This window comes from Protopterus annectens, chromosome 15.part0, assembly GCF_019279795.1.
Source record: "Protopterus annectens isolate FY-2018-M chromosome 15.part0, PAN1.0, whole genome shotgun sequence".
NCBI classification, from domain to species: domain Eukaryota; kingdom Metazoa; phylum Chordata; order Ceratodontiformes; family Protopteridae; genus Protopterus; species Protopterus annectens.
The window spans coordinates 180,438,099-180,452,908 of NC_056749.1; positions in this window are offsets into that span (position 1 = coordinate 180,438,099).

The window sequence follows — 14,810 nt, forward strand, 5'->3', positions numbered from 1 at the left end:
GTAGGTTTCCTGAGAAAAATACTGACTGACAGAGGTGCCAATTTCATGTCAGACCTGCTTGCTTGTATGTGGAAGCACTGTGGGGTGAATCACCTAAAGACCACCCCTACCATCACCAGACTAATGGTCTTGTGAAGAGGTTAAACTCGACACTAAAGACCATGCTACTGGCATTTGCAGACTGGTTTTAGAGAGAGTAGGACAAATATTTGCTCCATCTGCTGTTTGCTTACAGAGAGGTACCTCAGGAATCCACAAGTTTTTCACCCTTTGAATTGTATGGGAATAGGTTGAGGGGACCTTTAGATTTGATTCGTAATGAGTGGGAGGGTGATGGTGAATCCCTGAAGGAGTCTGTTGTGACATATGTCCTAAACCTCAGGACAAGGCTTAGGGAGCTCATGGGCTTGACCCAGGAGAACCTGGCAGGAACCCAACACTAGAAAAAAGGTCTGGTATGACAGGAATGCGCGAGCCAGAGAGTATGCCATGGGGCAGCAGGTTATGGCTTTCATTCCTGTCAGACACAATAAGCTGCAGGCAGCTTGGGAGGGACCCTTCAAAATGGTAAGGAAGGCCAGTGATGTTAACTACATGGTAGAACTGCTAGGCAGGAGGCAGGGCCACAAACTGTGCCATGTTAACATGATGAAACCTTACCATGACAGGGAGGCTCTTGTGCTAAGTATATGCAGTAGGAAGCAGAAGGAGGCTGATGGGGATCTATGGCTAGAGCAAGCCAGCCATCAAAACCCCAAGTTACTATGGTGAAGCCTAGGGTTGCAGGCATATGATATGAGGTTTGCTTGTGTTAAAATGTATCAACAGTGTGCCCTGCTGGAAGGAAAAGAAATTGTAACTGTTTAAATGTATACATTGTAACAGCATATACTGGAATTGAAGAGGTTAATCTTAATCCCCCTGACTTTGCAAAATATATCTGAAATTAAATTACTTCATGGGTTAAGCCATAACAATGTTATCCTACAGTTTTGAATGGAGCTAGAGACGCAATGTCTGGGCTAGAAAATAGTTGGTAGCTCCTGTAGGAAGATTGAAATGGTTTTATGTTTTTATGACTTCCAGCAGCTGTACCACATCTAAGCAATGCTCTAGCAGTGAGTATTATATCACATAAGTGCTAAACCCTGGTAGCTTCTAGTGATGAGGGAAACAGTGTCAGATGACCAGATGTGTGTGATGTCATTCAGTACAGAAATAATGTTTTAATATTAGAGGAGACTAAAGCAGAATTCTGTATTCTGTCTTGGATTTGAAAACAAGGACCACTCACCCATCTTGCCTTGCTCTATTCAGTAAAATGGAATAGCAATTCTTTTAGTCAATCAGGAATAGATAGTGATAAGTTAAATACAGTTTTTCTATAACTGTGTGAAACTTTCCATCTGTGTTATTTTTGATATTCCCTGTGACTGAACTCTGATGTTTATTGTAAATAGATATTTAGCATTTTCATGTTCTTTTATTATTTATTATCAAATATATTTAAACTCTGCATTGTAGCTGGTCCTTTTTAGAAAATATTTATAGTTTTGAGAGCATTTGCACATATTTATTTGGTGATAACTCTGGCCACTCCTGAAAGCCTTGCTGTTGGGTCAACATTACCATTTTTATTAATATTAATTTCATTCAGTATAATTGGGTACGCTTGCAAGAGTCTTAAAGTAGCTGGCAGGGGTTCTGGTGGCAGTGATAACTACCTACTCAGCAGGTGAATGTGTGACAGCCTTTCCCAGGTATGTGTGTATGCAAATCAAATTTCAGAGTGTGTGTGTCAGCTGCGTGGAACAGGGACACAAAGCACTGGTTTCAGAGAGAGGGTGTAGGAGGACTTAGCTTGGAACCATAGCTAAGAAATCAACTTTAAGCTGTGCAAGTGGGGAGTCTTACTGGGACCTGGGCAGACATAGAAAGGAACCAGCCCCCGGACTGAGTGTGGTCCCTGGACTGAGTGTGGTCCCTGGGTGCTCTTAAGGGAAATTGTGCTTGATGCCAGAGATGTCTGCATTTGACAATAATGAGTGTTTCCATTTGTATTCCAAGTGAATGTCCCTCTCCAGTGTCAGTGGTGAGGATTCAGGCTCCTTGATTGCTGTCCTGGGTGTGGACATCACAGAGTCATGCACTTTTGTTGACAGCACTACAAATATTTAAATGTAATTGTCAATAAAACACCACTGAAAAGCAAAAAAAAAGTGTAATTCAATGAACAGCCAAAAGTTAAACTAAGCATTTTCTTTCCTTCATCAAATTAAAATGCTCCATAGTGACATACTATTTGAACATCCAATTGATGAATCACAAACAACTTTAGCACATTCTTAGTTAATTCTTAAAGGTATAGTCATTTAAGGACACAAGAAGTAATACAATAAATAACCTTATCGGCATAAATACTATTTAAAACACTGAATTGTTCAAAAATAATAATACAATCCTCAAGCACCTTTTAAGTCATGCACAACATTCAGGTAAAATTATAACATGTCACAGTTCAAAATAAATACCCAAAATTCAAAGTTTGTAGACCTTAAGGTTTAATAAACTGGTTATTGAAATCCTGTCAATACTAGGTGGTTGTATGTAATTTAGCAAGATGCCAATATACCTCCCTGGTGTCTAAAAAAAGCTGAATAATTGCCTCCCCTTAAGTTCTGATCAACCTTTTCTGAAACACAGAAAATACAGAAAATAAACTTATTGTAATTTTTTCGTTCTTTAGAATGCTTATTCTTTAAAGCATAGTTATTTTGGTAAATACTAACTTTTAAACTCTTTTCTGTTTTACCTATGTAACATTCTGAACATGACAAGCATGTGGCCACATATACCACTCTGCTGGTATTACAATTGTATGATTCTTGCACTTTTAATACTTTGGGGTGGTTACCCAACACAATATTTGTAGTTACAGTAACAGATCTAGATTTACTGCAGGAGCCACATTTTTTCATCCCTTTTATTGAGTGACCCATGCTTGCCAACCTATTATTTCCTTTTTCAAAAATGTGTTTGAGGTTCTTACCTTTCTTAAAAAAAGGTTTAGTGCATCACCACTTTGTTAGTGAGATCAAAAGCCCCAAATGCACATTTCCAATTCTTTTCAAAAATAACTCTCATTGCCATGCTGTCATTGCCATAAGCCAAAACCATAGTTTTATTGAAGTTTTTATCTGTTTTAGTTGAAATAGTTAACAATGTCAGATAGTGTAACACGAGGGGATAACGTGTATCTATAGGTCAAAACAAATGCTATCAATTCATCTAATAAACTTTTGGGCTGATTTCTTTTAATTATAATGTAAGAATAGAATCATCAGTGATCAACCTAGATAAGCATATCATCTGTCCCTTAACTAATTTTTTTTATGTCATTGAGAATGATAACTGTCATACTGAAGGACACGGAGTATGCAGGATTCCTATAGATGGTAGACTCAAAATTTCTTTTACCTTATTCTTGTATAATTTAACATCAACGTACTTACAACCTTTACATTCCACCTGGTATGTGAAATCCAAGCAAACAAAAAAAGTGGTAGCAATTAAATACTGTAAAAACTTTACAGTAGTTGCATTGCTTTCACTCCATAAAATGAATATGTCATCCAAATAGCTGAAATATTTATAATTAAATTGCATATACTGGGATGTAAACACAAATATCTCCTCCCATCACCATAATACAATGTTAGCAAACACAGGTGCACCTGTAGTTTGCTTACAAAAATCACCCTAAAAAAGACAAAGTTATTTTTTAAAACTAAGTCCATAAGAGTATGTAAAACTCTTACAGTAACATGATCACATTTAGTATCAGTAGTCTATGCCTCCATAAATATTTCCATACTCTGATCATGTGGAATTTACAAAAACAAATCCTTGACATCAATATATAAAAACTGAACATCTTATCTGTACTCACAAGTACCCAAAGTTCTTAATAGGTGCCAAGAGTCAATTAACACATGCAATTTATTGAAAAGGAAGCCTTTAACTTCTGATCCATAAATTTAGCTAATAGCTCAGTCTTACAGCCCCTTGCTGCAACTATTGGCCACATAGGTGGATCCATTAAATGTTTATGAACATTCTTGTACATGACATAAAAGGTGTTTAAGGATTATATTATTATTATTAATTTTTGAACAACAATTCAGTGTTTGAAATAGTATTTAGGTTGATAAGGTTATTTATAGTGCTACTTATTGAGTCCTTAAGTGAATGTATGTTTAATAATTAACTAAGAATGTGCCAAAGTTGTTTGTGATTGGTCAATTGGATGTTTAAATCATATGTCACTGTGCAGTATTTTAATATGATAATGTTCTGTGTACGACAATAAAGAAGGAATGAAAGAGCTTATTTTAACTTTTGGCCGTTCATTGAGTTACCATTTTTTGTGTTGCTAGCAATAAAATCCTTAATAATACTGAAAGAATGTAGTGGAACAATATACCCCTCAAGAGACAGAGTGAGATGCATTCCTGGAAAACTGCTTATAAAATTAAAAAGCTAAAAAACAAGTGACTTTTATTTTCTGATTGCAAGACTTTTATTTTAGGAAACAATAGATTTGCTCTTTAAGTAAAAGGTTTGTACTAGACTTTAAGCTTCAGAACATATGTAAGTATTTATATTTTAAGCTAAACATTTTTCATAATGAGGAATATAAATGGTTAGTTTTACTGTTTTACTCTATTTACAGTGAAAGACTTAGTATATTTAATAAAATAAATGTATAAGTGCATTTCTAAATGTTAAACAAATACTTCCTGCAAGAGAATGTCATTAAATTCTTAGCATTAAAATTGGTAACTTTAAAACTCTACAAGTTAAGAATTTTATTTTATTTGTTCAACTTTGCTTGGTATGTGCATTGCTGGATTAACTGAATGTCAGATCTAAGTAATTTGCTAATTAGAAAATTTAAAATGCTGGTGATTTGGTTTTCTTTGTTCATGTGTAACATATTCCTTTCACGTGTCATTTTTGAAGCATATAACACTTAAAGACTGAGAACAAAAGAATGTTCCAGTTGTGTCTGAATGCTGGCTTTTTGCTTGCTTTGCTTCCCACCTTGAGCTGTTTTGAAGAAAATCTAGATCAAAATTCATCACTGAGGTCTGTTAAAACAGAAAGGAACCTTTTTCTTTCTTTTTTCAAGTACATATGTGAGAAATCTACTCAAAATAACATTTTTTTTCTTCTCTTAGAAGTGAAGAATTGGTAAAACAAAAGGTATAGTAATGGTTTATATTGAGCTGTTGCTGATATATAATTTGCTTACATTTTGCTGAATGCTAATAGTGTATGCTTTAGTGTTATTAACTCTAACTGTACATATTAATGGAAATAAGTAAAGTTAGATGTGTGTTACTGATTAGAACAGTTTAAAAGAATTAAAAAGAATGAGAAACTTATAGTGGAAATTAGCAGCTGCTGTGTGCTGTGAGCTGTCATTGATGTCAGGATATGAAGCTTAGATTAGAATAGCAGTTCACAATGGCTGAAACACATGCATTCAAATTAAACAAGCAGGGATTTTAAGGTATTGGTAGGTAGAGAAACAGTATAGTAGTTTGTCTATTCAATAGGCAAACTAGAAACTTTGGTAAACATGGCAGGTTGTATTTTATTAGCAATATATACAGTTATAATTGTAGACTTTTCTTTGTTTTTATTTATAAGATGAGATAAACTGCTGTACTTTGGAGAAAATCTACTGTAATGCCTAAAGTCCTGGAATCCATTAATGATCTCAAAGGAATGTATATGTTTTTAATAATTAAATATATTGGCAATCTCTATACACTAGTCAAGTTTTGCCGAATCACTGAATAGGTGCAAGAGTGGCTAAAGATCATTTAATCATACTACAATGTCATTGTAAGGCTAGTTTAATTTTAGCAGGGGATTTTTAACTACATATCTAGTATAGAAGACACAAGTGAACAACAGAAGAATGCTAAAATACTAGCATCAGTTAAAGTACTAAACATGGATTAGAAATAATAATTTAGTTGATTTACTAGTAAAAGCAGAAGATAAGACAAGTAATTGTTTTTCACTCATTATTCTTATGCACGTGGGACAAAAACTAGAACTGATAGGATTTATGCCTTTATAGACTTACAGAAAAAAACTATCCTTGTCTTTTATCTGATCATAATGCACTAAGCATTAATATATTAATGGATATAATGAAATTTCAGATTACTTATAGAATCCCAGTATTTATAATGAAATTAAAAGAATGTAATCATTAACTTAAGGAACAAATCAAGATTTTTAAAAAGTCTTTGAATGATACTGGTCAGGTTAGTAAAGTCATGCTATGGAAATCCTTAAAATGCATATTAAAGATAGAATGGGAAGATAGGCTAATAATAAAATGAAAGAGTAGGATAAATAGTAGAAATACAAGATGAAATACACAAAGTGAGGTCTGAAAAACAAGGAAATTAAGTAATACTGAAGTCATAAACAATTAATAACAAAATATCAAACTGTTTGAATGCATAATGTAGAGATAGATTTAGAAAAAAAATATTGCACAGTTATGCAATGACTTAAAAAAAATCTACATAGAGTAAATAATGGAAGTAAGATGTTAAGCAAAAAGGCACAAATCAATAATATCCAGAAACCTCACAATACTAGGCTTACTTTAGGCATAGAGGAAATGCTTACTTTTTAAAAAAATTACATGAGGTTATTAATAAAGATAAAAATAATAATCTTGATTAAAAAAGTGGCAAGTAGTTAAAGAAAAATGTTTCTAATAAACTCAATGACCAATAAATATAGCCATTGTATAAACCTATGACACTGATGGAAGTTAAAGACGCTTTAAAAAGGGAGAAATGATAACGCTCCAGGGTTAGATAGTTTAAGAATGGAATTATATAGCTTGTTTCTGGTAAATATTTTAGAATTACTGAGTGACATTTTCAGGATAATTCAGAGTGACAAAATAATTCCTCCCACTTGGAAATTTTCTGCAATCTCACCTATACTTAAACAAGTAAAGTATAATAAGTTAGATTCCTCATATATACTTTTTTCATTATTAAATGTAGATTATAAATTTACTTCCATTTTCACTACAAGATTAAGAGATATAGTAGATTAATGAATAAAGACCAAAGAGGATTTATAGGCAATAGAGTAACATATGATAATATAAAAAAGTAGCAAGCATCTTAAATTTAGCAAATGGAATGAACAAGAAATTGACCTTAATTAGCTTAGATATTGAGGGAGCTTTTGATTTTGTAGATTGGAATTACTTGCTTAAAACTTTAGAAGCATTTGCATTTCCAGAACAGTTTATTGGAATATTAAAAAAACTGTATAGAGACTCCAAAGCGTATGTTAAAATTTGATCTTACATTTCTCAAGGATTCACTTTAAACAAAGGCACAAAGCAAGTGTGCCTTTGTCCTCTCAACTATTTGCATTATTTATCAAACCCTTAGCTAATAGTATAAGAAGCAATGAAAAAAATGATGGCTTCTCGATTAACAGCTTTCAATTATTCTATTAAAGAAGTAGATGAGGAAATTAAAAAGTTTCAACAAGTATCACTGCTGAAATATAATAATAAAACTGAAACTTTAGTGTTAAATCAATTACTAGCTAGTATGTTTACAGATAAATATAAATGTAATTGGGAAGGAAAAGAACTAAAATATTTAGGAATACAAATCTATCAAGATGCGAGCAAGAATATTAATAATAATTTTGAAAAAAATAATTGAAGAAGTGTTATTTCTTATTAAAAATGGAACAATTTTTTTTACTCTGAAGGTAGGGTAATACTTATTAAAATGATTACATTACCCAAGATTATATATGTATTGTATTCAAAAGCTTTACTATCTGACAAAAAACTATTAAAGAAAATGGCAAAAAAAATTAACCTTATTCTTATGGTATCCTAAAAAGCCAAGAATTTCTTACAGAAATCATATAAGATTATGGTTGTATATTGGTATTAGCTTCCCCAATGCAGAATCTTATTCTATTGCTGTAAATTTTAACTCTATTATACTCTGGATAGACTCAATGGAAACCTATTCAGGAGTAGATTACACTAAATTTGTATAAGTTTATTAAATATGATAAATTAGAAATATGTAACAATCCTTTCATCTGGTTAACCAAATTTACTTTACAAGGAAATTAATTTCAATCTTTAAACTCTGCAAATATGAAATAATTTCTTAAAACAGTTAAGAAATAGTTTTAAAAACTTCATTAATATCAGAATGGAAATGTTTGTGCTTTCCTCTAGATTTAAGGAAACTCAGAAAAATGTTAAAATGAATTTACTAAAAAAATGGATTAGTATTACAGTCTTATTGCTTTGAAAAGGAAAAGCTAAGTCACCAGAATATTTAATGAAAGAAAATAAGTTGGATGAATCTGCTAACCAGTTAATATTATCCATTAGTAAGAAATTAAATGAATTTCTAGACAATATGAGTGAATAGGAACAGAACACTATTCCCTCATTATATGAATATATGAATGCTATCTTGAAGGTAAACTGACATACAAATGAAGCTTTGTCCAAGTTATATAAATAAATTATAAATATAATAATAGTTCTGATGCAATATTCTAGAATCTTTTAGATAGTAGTGGACTGAGTGACTCGATAGATGTAAGGATAATACTTTGTTACTTAAATCAATTAGATAAACTTTTTCAAGTTTATACTGGAAAGTTTTTATGTGGGAATATATTCATAGAATGTTTGTTATTATCTATAAAATCTCTGTTTAGTAAAATGACTTCTTCAGTTTGCTGGAGATGTAGTAAGGATGCAAAAGCTGATTGGACACACATGTTTATGGATTCTGAAAAATTAAATATATATTGGGAACAGATAAATATGTTTTAAGGGGTTATGGTGGGATAATTGTTCTTTAACAAGATCAATAATATTAATGAATTTTTCACTTCCTGTATCTGTAAAAGCCAAACAATGAAAATGTTTGGGCTCTCATGGCAGTTGCTACAAATGTTATTACAAAAAATTGAAATAAAATTCAGTTTCTATGTTCAATGAATTTTTAAAATTAATGGCAGTACTGTGTAACAATTAAAAATAAGTGATCATAATAAGATCTATAAATCATACTTTTAGTGATTGGGATAACCTTGAAATATCATTTTTGAAATATCAAGACTATTAATGTGTTAATTGCATAAGATTACCTTGATGGTTCAATGTAGTCCTGTCATTGTATAACAACATGTGATGTTAAATTTCTTCCTTTGTGTGTATATATTATAAATATGTTAAATTAATAAAAATGTATTATAAAAAATAAAGTGTATAAAATTTTTGAATATGTGGGGTTTCTGTAGATAATGGACTTGAACATCTTATTTTCTTTATCTTTCTTAAGTTCAACATCCAAGTAATGTATATTATAGTTTCATAGTTTAGTACTAGGCTATCTGCCCTGGGGCATTTGCAAGCCTAGCCCTAGAGATGTGGCTTTCGCCACCCCATGTAGTGGTACTAAGGTGTATAGAATAAATTTAGAATACTGTGCCTTTGTCTAGTAGTGACACATTGAAGACCCCCATTACTTATTAAAATTAGTTTACTGTGCCTCTGTCAAGTAGTGACACAGGGGTGACCCCCGGGGTAAACCTACGATCTCCCATCCACTCGTCAAGATTTCTCTTGAAGAGAGTCAGTGAGGGGCTCTGCCTAACATGGACTGGGATTTTGTTCCAGAGTATGGGAAGCCTCTGAGTTATGAATCTGTCCCTCCAGCATGTTCTATTCATGTTTGTACTGAGGTTTAAATCTTTGGCTCTCGTGGTTCTTATGGATTTGGATTTTTTGAGGTGGAGCATATCTAGCAGTTCCTGGTTGGACATGGCCTTGTATGTCAGGCACAAATCACCTCTGAGCAGGCGGTATGCTACTGAATAGAGCTGGAGTTTCTTTAGCCTGGCAGCATATGACATATGTTGGAGACCCTTGATCCTCAGCTGTTGTAAGTGCCGGGTGAGGTACATACCAAATGCGGCATTGTACTCAATCATGGGCCTGATAAGGGAGGAGTACAGGGGCACGATGACCTCCTTTGATCTGGATGTGAACCCCTTCATGATAAGGTGGGCAAGGTAGAAAGTCTTTCTAACCACTTTGGCAATGTGGGTATCAAATGAGAGGTCACTATCAACTTGGGTCCCCAGGTCTCTGATTACTTTTTCAGTACTCAGTGGGTTACTGTCTATGTGATAATTTGTGGGTACTTTGTTTTTCCCAAAGGGGATGACTATACATTTCTTGGCATTCAGTTTAAGGTCATGATTCCGGCACCAGTTGTCCGTTTCAGTGAGGTCTTTCTGTAGGATGTATGTGTCAGCTGGTGTATCGACTATGGCACCTAGTTTGCAGTCATCTGTGAACTTTGTCAGCCACAACCCTCCCATGTTTGCTTTCACATCTGAGAAATAAATGCCGAACAAGAGGGGTCCCAGGACAGAGCCCTGTGGGACACCACTTGTGACTGGCTTTGAGTCTGACATAGCTCCCGCAATCTTGACTTTATGGGTTCTGTTCTTTAGCCAGTTTGAAACCCATCTTGTGACATATGGATTTACATTTAAGCTGTTTAGCTTATCTATGATCCCTGAGTGGGGTATTGTGTCGAAGGCTTTAGCCAAGTCCAGGTAGGCTGTATGGACTGCCTTGCCCTCATCAATGACTCTAGTGACTGTTTCAAAAAAGTCAACCAGGTTCAAAAGGCAGGATCTGCCCTTTACAAAGCTGAACTGGATGGGATCAAGTGTCTGTAGGTCCCCAATGTCATTGTTTATGAGTTCCATAATAATTCTTTCCATAGCTTTGCAAACCAGGCTGGTCAAGCTTATGGGGCGGTAGTTCCCAGGGTCTGTAGTGGAGCCTCCCTTGTGGAGTGGGACCACTGTTGCTGTACGCCAGTGTTCAGGTACATATCCTGTAGTAAGGCTAAGGTTAAATAACATTTTTATATGCGGGTTTAGCTCCTCTTGGAGTTCACGTATCACGCAGCCGGGGATACCATCCGGTCCCATAGATGCTGTGTTTTTTTGCTTTGCTGACGGTGGTTCTCACCTGGACATCAGAGATAACAGGGAGGTTACATTCAGCTGGGATGAGTATTTCTTCTTTTGGAGGTGAGGGAGGGAAGAAATTTGCACTGTACCTGTCTGCCAGAATGTTGGCAATATCTGTGGGTTCGGTAAATTTTTTGTCGTTGTGTACTAACTCTGAGCATACCTGAGGGTTTCCGCCCAGGTTTCTAACATAACTGAAGAATGCTTTGTGGTTATCTTTAGTGTCCTTGGCTATTTTTCTCTCAAAGTTGGCCTTGGATGTTTTTATGAGAGAACGTAGCTTTCTACTAGTGCTGATCAGAGATGCCTTCCCTTTATGGGATTTTGCTCTGTCTTGCAGTAGCTTCCTTCTTTTGTTATACAATTTGTTTATGGCTGGGGTCCACCAGACAGGACGCTTTCCTTTGGTGGAGAGGGTCTTGGTTTTATTTGGGATTGCACGATCCATGCATTCTTGGAGATGTCCGTAGAAAGCATTTGTGTAGGATTCAGCATTGTGGGATGTGGTTTCCATTGGCCCTGTGGGCTTAAATGATACCATCTCAGTCTTGAGAAGTGTAAAGTCAGCTTTTGAGAAGTTTCTCACTGTAGTCTTTTGTGCTGGGGGTGGAGGTGGTAAATGTATATCCAGGGTGATTAGTTTTGGTCAGATCTCACCAGTGAGGGGAATACTTCCGGTGTGGAGCATTTTGTACCCATGTTTGTGATGATCAGGTCTAGTATATTATCCCCTCTTGTGGGAGAGGTGACTAGCTGTTCCATTGCATTTGAGTTTATGAATTCCAGGAACCTTTGGGCTAAGGTGTTAGGGCTAGAATAGTGCACCCAGTCTATGTTAGGGTAGTTGAAGTCTCCCAATATGATGGTATTTGGTGAGACATTCATATCTTCCAATGTCTTCAGGAAGTCTGAGTGGGGTTCTTGAGATTGGGAGGGTGGTCTGTAACATGCAACCAGTTGTATAGCAGTTTTGCCTATGGTTAGCTGCACCTGGATGGTCTCCGATGCTTCATGAGTTGCCACTAACCTGGAGGTGTGGGTATCCTTGATGAATATGGACACTCCCCCTCCCTTTGTGGTTCGGCCTGGGTTTTGGGGCAGAAAAGCATGATATGAGGTAAAGCCTGGTAGCGCTGGAGTGCTCTCAGGAGCCTTGAACCAGGTCTCAGTTACAGCGCAGACATCGATGTTCTCCATACTGAGGAGTGCTTTGAGAGCCTGCATCTTGAGATTTAGACTTCTGGCATTGAGCATCATTACCCTGAATTTATTTCCATTTTTGTTTTCTAAGGAGGTGGGTTCGTCTTTTGAGCCTTGCCTAAAAAAGGCACTATAGGGGTGGCAAGAGCCTTAGCCAATATCCGGAAGCCCAGTGGTGACAGGTGCAAGCCATCCCTTGCAAATCAGCGTGGCTTGTCCAGCATGTCATCCCAGGCAGACCGACATTGGATCCCCCTAGAATGACACCAGTAATTGAGCCAATTATTAAAGCTGATCATCTTGTCTTTGTATTGTGGCATCATTCTTGGTGAGGGCAGGATGCTGCTCAGGGTCAGGGTCATACCAGCCTATATATATCTTGTTGCATCTCTCACATGTATTTGTGTTTGTTGGGAGGAGAAGAGGGTTGTCTGTGTACAGGAGACAATTATAGCATTGTCTCAATATTCCCAGATTAACCGGCTGAACAGGAAAAGATGCTAGCAATCTACCACTCGACATGCAGAATATTACAAGAGAGTGCCAGAATGTTCCATAGTCAATCTAAAAGGTTCCACGGTTTCATTAATATATTGAAAAAAATCATTGAGTCAGTCTTCAGTATCCATTCAAAAATAATAATGTCATTTAAAAAGTGCCCATATAATGTCCAAGAATTACAAAATCTGGAATTAAAGATATAATAATGTTTCAATATGTCATCACAATATTTACAATAAATGGGGCACATACAGCTTTCATAGCTACCCCAGTCCTTTGGTGGAAAATCTTTCCTTCAAAGTAAATATAATAATTTGGCAAAATGCATTCCTTTAAATCACATACTACATTAATAGTTGCACATTTTAGAGTGCTAAATAATCATGGAACCATTGTAAACCTGTCTTGTGTGGAATAACCAAAAAAAGGTCTTTGACATCAATTAAAACTAAAATAATCTTGTTGTCATATGTGTAAGGTATTCATTTATTAAAGAAATCCCAGTAACCCCTTGAAAGGTGTTTTTCCTTTTCTACTACCCCTTTTAGTTAAAAAAATTGACAACTTTTGCCATGGCTGATGTTTTTGAATTCTTTGCATCCACTATTGGATGCAATGGTGGATCAATAATGTTTTTATATATTTTGAGATTCCCAAAAATAGAGAGGATATGGGAATTTTCTACTTTCAAGTAAAAAGGTCATCCTGTGTAACCTGTACCTTCATTAATAAGTCATAAATTAAAACATCAATCTTAGAATAAGCTATGTTTAACTCATTTCTAGAAATTTCTTCATAAACTGTATCATAAAGAATGCAGCCTATTTTGTTTATGTAGTTACAGGTATTCATAATTACTAAACCACCCCTTTTATCAGGCTTCATAAGCCTTATTTCCTTGTTACTACAAATGTTATTTAAAATTCACTTCCCTTTACTATTCAAATTATGGGGTAACATATCCCCTTTCTGTCTCAAAAACTGTCTAGTATCAAATTCACGGATCTTTTTAAATAATGAAATGAGAGTGTGTAGCAGTGGATTAGTACACTGCTGTAATTCCCTCAATCCATCATCTCTATTAGATCCTTTACTAGTTAAACAGATCTGAAAATTAAGTTTCCTGGTGTATAATTTCAAATCAATTACCCTGTTCATTAAAATAGTCTTCCTTTGGGTACAGATTTTAAGCCCTCCTTGAATAAGTTGACATGGTTTGTGTTAACATCTGTGTTACTGAAACTTTATATTTTAAAATATTTCCTTGAATTCAGTACTGTTGGCCCCTCATATGTGCCCTCCCCATGTATCTCTGACTTTGTGATTTGTGTTATTTCCTATACTTAATGTTAAATAGTCTGCATAGGAAAAATTACTAGAAAGCAGATAACGTTTATCAACAAGCATTTTATGTAATAAAACTTGTAAGTATAAATGTAGTATACAAACAGGGAATCAAATGTGAGAATTTTAAAAGATGTGTTTTTGTAGTAGATTCCTGATAATATTAGGGGTAAGCACAGGGGGGTTGAAGTGGATTACATAGACTATGACTGGCAGGTCACTATGAAAATTTACAAGCATCTTTGTCTAAATGTGTTAACATTAAATGTTTTTTAAAGAGAAGATCTAGTGAAAAAATTTCAACATTTCAAAAGATTTCAAAAGAGTTGCACCCAGTGTAAGTCTGCCCTGAATCTAAAAGACTTGCTCTCAGTGTAATTGTTTATTTCAGTTTAAGGCCTACATCAATATACAGACTTACAGCAGGGAACAGATTCTAAAATACCTGTTCTCAGTGTAAGTGGTCACTTACACTGATAGCAAGTCTTTTGAATTGGGGCTAGTATATTAATGTTTTACAATTTTGTTCTTGCACAATTGAATTATTTATGTGTGACTGGTTATTGTGCTGATCATGTGATTGTTTTTTTTATTTTATATAATGATTC